We start from the raw sequence: 5,769 nt of genomic DNA, 5'->3' as shown, positions 1-5,769 counted from the left end.
AAATAAGAAGAAGGGAAAAATAAAGTTGGCAACGCGTCGTTTGACATTTTTGAGAAAAAAAAAATGAAAGTAAACAAAAACAAACACTAGGAAAATTATTTGAAACAGTAGATTGAATAGCTGAAAGGAATTGAAACAGTAGGAAGCCATTATGGGATCCGAGGTTTCTCGGATCCTAATGTGCAAAATGTCGGCCTTTTTTTTCTTTGAGGTTCAACGAAGCAGCAAGTGGCAAGTGCGCACAATAAAAGTCGCCTAAGCATTTTTAAAGTCTTTATTTAAATCAAACAATATAATATAAATTATATAAATTGAACACCAAAAAAAAAAAAAGGTTATACAAATATTTCAACGCCACCTCTGCCGACTTCCAACGTGGGATCTTTAATTTGGGAACATCGGCTCCGCACTGCCAATCCTGGGGTGCGCAGGTATACCAAAGGTTTCGACCATAAAGATTTTTGACCCTGATCGACAAGACGGACTGACAGTACCTTTTAAATAATTAATAAAAAAAAGGGAAAATAATAAATAAAAAAATTTATATATATATAAAATAACAAGCTTACCATTGGTTAGAATCGGACCAGACCGCTGGCCAAAAATTACCGCCAAGCGTGCGCGACGTTAGGGTTGAGCTCAGGCCTAGTTTTTTAGAAGAATTTGCGGCAGATTTGCACCCAGTAGCTCAGTATTTTTATACGTATATATATGTAAAAAAAAAATAAATATATATAAATAATTATTTAAAAGATATTTAAAATTTTTGCAAACTGACCTGAATTACCCGGACCTGGACAGAATACGGACGACGGAAACCCCACTGCAACACCTGCCAACTCCATAGCCGTAGGACCTGTAGAAGAAAGAGGAGAAAGTAAAAAAAAAAATACTTAAAAGCTAAAATATAAAGATACTTAAAAGCTAAAATCTAAAGATACTTAAAATCTAAAAATACTTAAAAGCTAAAATCTAAAGATACTTAAAAGCTAAAAGATAAAAATACTTAAAAGCTGAAATCTAAAAATACTTAAAATTTAAAAATTTGATAAAACTAAAAGCTGAAAACAATTTGTCAAAAGCTAAATTCTTAAATCTATTTAAACTTAAAACCTAAAATTTAAAATATACTGCTTTAAAACTAAGAGATTATATTGTGAAATCATACTACTAAAGCCTAAATCTACTTAAATCTAAAGCTTAGAATCTACAAAAACTTAAAATGGGAAACTAAAGAAAATTTGTTAATCTAAAAGCTAAATGTGTTAAACCGATAATTTGTATATAAAATTTTTTTTGTAATAATAAATATCTCCCCTAAACTCATTTTTTTTTGGATATTGTCCATAAAAAAAATTTTTGTAAGATTTAAATTTTGCCGTAAGCTAAGAAAAATTCTAATAATTAATAAAAAAAATTATGTTTATAACGTTTTAAAGAAATTTTGGAAAGTTGTGTCATTAATATGATTTGGTAATTTGTTTGAAAAGCGGCGGTAAGTAGGGGAAGTGAATGTTTGCAGGGAAGATTTGGGGGACGTCAAGGAAGAGGACGTCATGGTGAGGTTGAATCCTCTAGTGGGAGGACAATAATGTGTATAGGTATGACCGCAGGGAGATGCAGGACTACTTTTGGCCCCTTTTTCAAATAATACCCCAAATGCTGGTATGAATTTTTGTGTTAGTGTGTGTTTATGGTCCAGATTGCCGGCAAGAACCACCCCATCCGGCGAGCTTTAGCCGCGCAATACGCGGGCATACCAGCGCCGCTAGCAATCTGGCCATTCTGTCCCTTTCTGTTTATTTTGTTTTCTGTTTGTCTTATTTTAAACAAACAGCTGACCACCACACCACTACAAATTCTAAGAAGAATATCAGCACTTGTCTACACGATAGGGCCCCGGTGGCATGTTACCTTGGTGAAATCTCCACATTGGTGTTATTGCAATCCCGAAGAACAGAGGTACTACCATAACCTCCAGTATGCTGGGACTATAAACTGGTGATGATGAAATGTATCATCGGTCTTTCCGTGGAATGATTTGACATGGGGTCTAACAAGAGCACCAGATAATCTGGTACTATGGGTGCCCAGTTGCCCGCAGGACTTGTCCTGGCTGGTCAGTAGGTTGAGGTTCCTTCGTGATCCATGTAGTGTCTGAGGTTTAATACTCAAAATCTCAGGGGATAATGTTAGTTTAAACACTGATATATCCTATACCTAATGGGTTAGATAATTCTCTCTTCGAACAGGTGTGTGTACAATGCAATGTCACATTGGTATTCAATGGTTGCCTGTCATCCCGTAGAGTAATCTTTATAATCATGGGAGTGGAACTGATACAAAAATTGGTGAAATATCGTGAAAGTCTTCATATATTGGATACATGCTACGCGACTAATTGTTTGGGCAATTATTGGAATTTATTGACTTTGGAATTTCTATTTGCTTTGTACCATTGATCGGTTCCTCATCCTGTTTGTTGGGTATTTCGGACTACCAAATATGTCTCTAGATGCTGTTGCCGAAACAACAGAGTCATCTCAGTAATGTGGTTGCGCGAACTTAAAGTGGTTAAGGAATGCACTGGAGTGGTTTATTAGATTATGGGGATTGCATTTTCAATAATTTAATCTTTCGTGGCATTATAAAGGTGGTAATCTTCCGGTATTACCGGAAGATCGATTTCACCTGATGTTGGGGTTGGTCTCCCCTTCTATTAACTTTATATCAGTGATTGCTTTTTCCTTGTCGGGGTGTGCATTAGACTTGAGCCTATACTGCCTGGCATTCCGCAACGGGGATACTATGGCAAGGGATTAGATAGCTCGAGTACTTCAACAAAGTGCTTGTACATGACCGGCACATCCACGTACAAAAATTGCCACATGAGTTCTTTATTGAAAGATTCAGGGGCGATGGTAGACCGTTGTCAAGTCTACCCAGTGGATGAAAAAGACCACCGTGAAATAAGGTGTTCACGTTAAGCACTCGACATTCGTGGCTGCACAATAGTCTGATCACTGGCCCATATTTATTCGACTATATCCTGTACATATTCGTTTATACACTCATACATATGTCGACAGCGGTCTTATGTTTACATAATCAAGCTCACATACATCCTTAAATGAGATTGTGTAAGATCCCACAATAGTTCTATATCGTATTCCAGGACATCTACAGATCTAGTCGGCGTACCACTTTACAATTACAATCACACTGGGCTTCGATAGTAACCCAGTTATGTCTTCTGCTAGATCTGTCAGGATGAGGAGGATAAAAATAGTATCACTATCTTTATCTATCAATGGCCCGGCCTAGCTGCGTGATCTATATTAAGTTACCTTTATTCCCGCGACAAACTGGTTTGAATAAGAATCCAGAGTAACTGGGTATATGACTCAGTCAAGTCACCTTAATTTAATGTCTGGGAGAGTCACTGAAAACATTAATTACTTTATCACCAAGCCATATTTTAAATAGAAGCTTTTCGGTGTATTGATGTTATCACACGGTGATACTCCATTATGGATCGTAAAATATCTTCATCTATGGCTCAAAAATAAATGAAGGTGTAGGTGGTGAATTCTATATGATACGAACTGGGACGGGAGTTCCCTTCAAAACTTCCAGACCAGTTGCTGAAATTTCAGCCATAACATTCGCACATAACTGTCCTTCGGTTTATATATTATAGGCTGCGATCATGAGATTGTCTTATAAGTTACAAATATCCAAGGCCCTACTTCAGGTTTCGATAGTAACCCATTAATGTCGTCTGCAGCAGCTGTCAGATAAGGAGGGTGAAGAGAGTATCACTTCCGTTGTCAATAATCACCTTTTTTTGTTCGATAAACTGGTTTGACATCAACTTTATCGAAGGTTACTAATATATTGACAGTATTGGACAGCAGCATATGGACAGACTGCTAACCAAATTTTACCTGAGGGTTTAGATCAATGGTTTTAGATGAATTTTGAGGAGATCATAGTACAGCTATTCGTTGTTTGATCAATATTTCTTGGTAATGATCTAATATCAGATATTACGTCCCATATGAACACTGTTTGGAAATGTATTCAGGTAACTTAGGGTAGAAGGGGGATCATTCGCCATAGGGGCACATCTGTCAATGCGAATAACTTGAAAACCGATTAATCGATTTTATTGCATTATTAAATTTTATTTTCGTTTATCAATTATCTATCATCCCTGAAAAATTGAAACATTAATTTTACATATGATGAGAGGCAGACATGATTAATTGTTTTTCAAAGGGCTGTGAAAATATTTCACTGTGTGAACTTTTTGTGCTAACTTTATTAGTTTTTGTGATAGAAAAAATATATTGGTCAGTATTAGAATGTCAATAATAGTGAACAATAAGACATAATAAAATTTTCGATAATATAATTTGAAGCCCGAAAAAAATTGAAACTAAACCCCAGAACTGCCCGTGGGGCACATGCGCCAAATATATGTAATGCTTGTGATGTAGAACAAAATTTGGTTAAAATATAGAAAAAATCAGTAATAATTTGTTTTAATTTTTTTTGTTAAGTTTTGTGAAATAAACAATAAATATCTGATTTATTATACTTTGTTTAATTTTTTGTAATTGAAATTGAAAGGAATAAAACTAAAGCCAACATATCTAAGTATCCGAACCAAGAAAAAAATTAAGAATATGTATTGTAGTTTTAATTTCAGGCCGCCTCAAAAAGAAATGTGGCGTATGGTCCCCCTTCTACCATACTTTTTCAAAATAGAACTTTTTTCTAATGTTTTTCCAAAAAATTTATAAAATTTATAGAAGTCCAATTATTGATTCAATGTTAACTAATGTAAAAAGTTTTATTTATGATTTTCTTAAAATATTTTTACTTCTTCAATTCTTTTATTTGGCTTAATTACGTACATATATTTAAAGACATTTAAACATTATTTTTAATTATATTTAATGAACCTATTATATTTTAATGCTCACAAATCTCATCATATTAAAGTAAAATGCCATTTAAGTGTATTTATTTACTTAATCTTGAATAAAGGGTTTCTTCGAAATATATCTTTAACAACGTCTACTACATTTACTTCGTTCATATCATGTAATTTACATAATAAAGAACAGTAGATATAAGAGGAAAAAAACAAACATAAATTTAAAAATTCCTGTATATAATTTACTGACACTTGGAGGAAAATGAACTTATTATTAAGCGTTAAAGCATTTCATACCAAAGTAAATATTTTGAAGAAAAACAAAAGAATTTTCTTTACTTTTTTTTGAAAAACACATTAATAAATACTACACACACACTTACACATACGACAACAGACTACATATGATTTTAAGCAGCTATGGGCAATTTTTAAATATTTTATAAAAGTTAAAGTCAGAAGTATAAGCAACACCTTTTAATTCAAGTTTATATTATGTGTATCAATTGCCCATCACTGCTTTAAACACAAGTTTCCTTCCTCCAAGTGGCAATGGTATCCAACAATAATGATAATGACGATTATACTGTTGGCGGTGTTTGTATAATAAAACATTTTCCTTGGGCTTTGCAAGAAAAATGCAATGAAAATGTTTTTTTTATATATGTATTATAAAGTGAAAATGGCAAATATTTTTGGAGGTAAACCACATAAATTTTATACGGGAGACGTTTATGTCAACATTTTGGTTTGGTTTATTTTCTTTAGTCTTACATTTCATTCATATCTGGCGGCATAAATGGTAGTAAAAGAAAGGCCATAGA

At 33.6% G+C, this 5,769-nt stretch overlaps 1 long non-coding RNA gene across 1 annotated transcript; it reads right to left on the bottom strand.

Moving 5' to 3' along the window:
- Positions 1-260: 260 nt before the first annotated feature.
- LOC124419710 lies at positions 261-1,851 on the bottom strand. Its single transcript, XR_006940770.1, has 2 exons — positions 570-1,851; positions 261-494 (listed from the first exon to the last, which is right to left on the bottom strand). It is a non-coding gene; the product is annotated as an uncharacterized LOC124419710 (long non-coding RNA).
- Positions 1,852-5,769: the final 3,918 nt, after the last annotated feature.

Source organism: Lucilia cuprina, chromosome 4, assembly GCF_022045245.1.
Source record: "Lucilia cuprina isolate Lc7/37 chromosome 4, ASM2204524v1, whole genome shotgun sequence".
NCBI lineage: Eukaryota > Metazoa > Arthropoda > Insecta > Diptera > Calliphoridae > Lucilia > Lucilia cuprina.
Note: the sequence above shows the minus strand (reverse complement) of the source record. Positions and strands in the feature narration are given on the sequence as shown.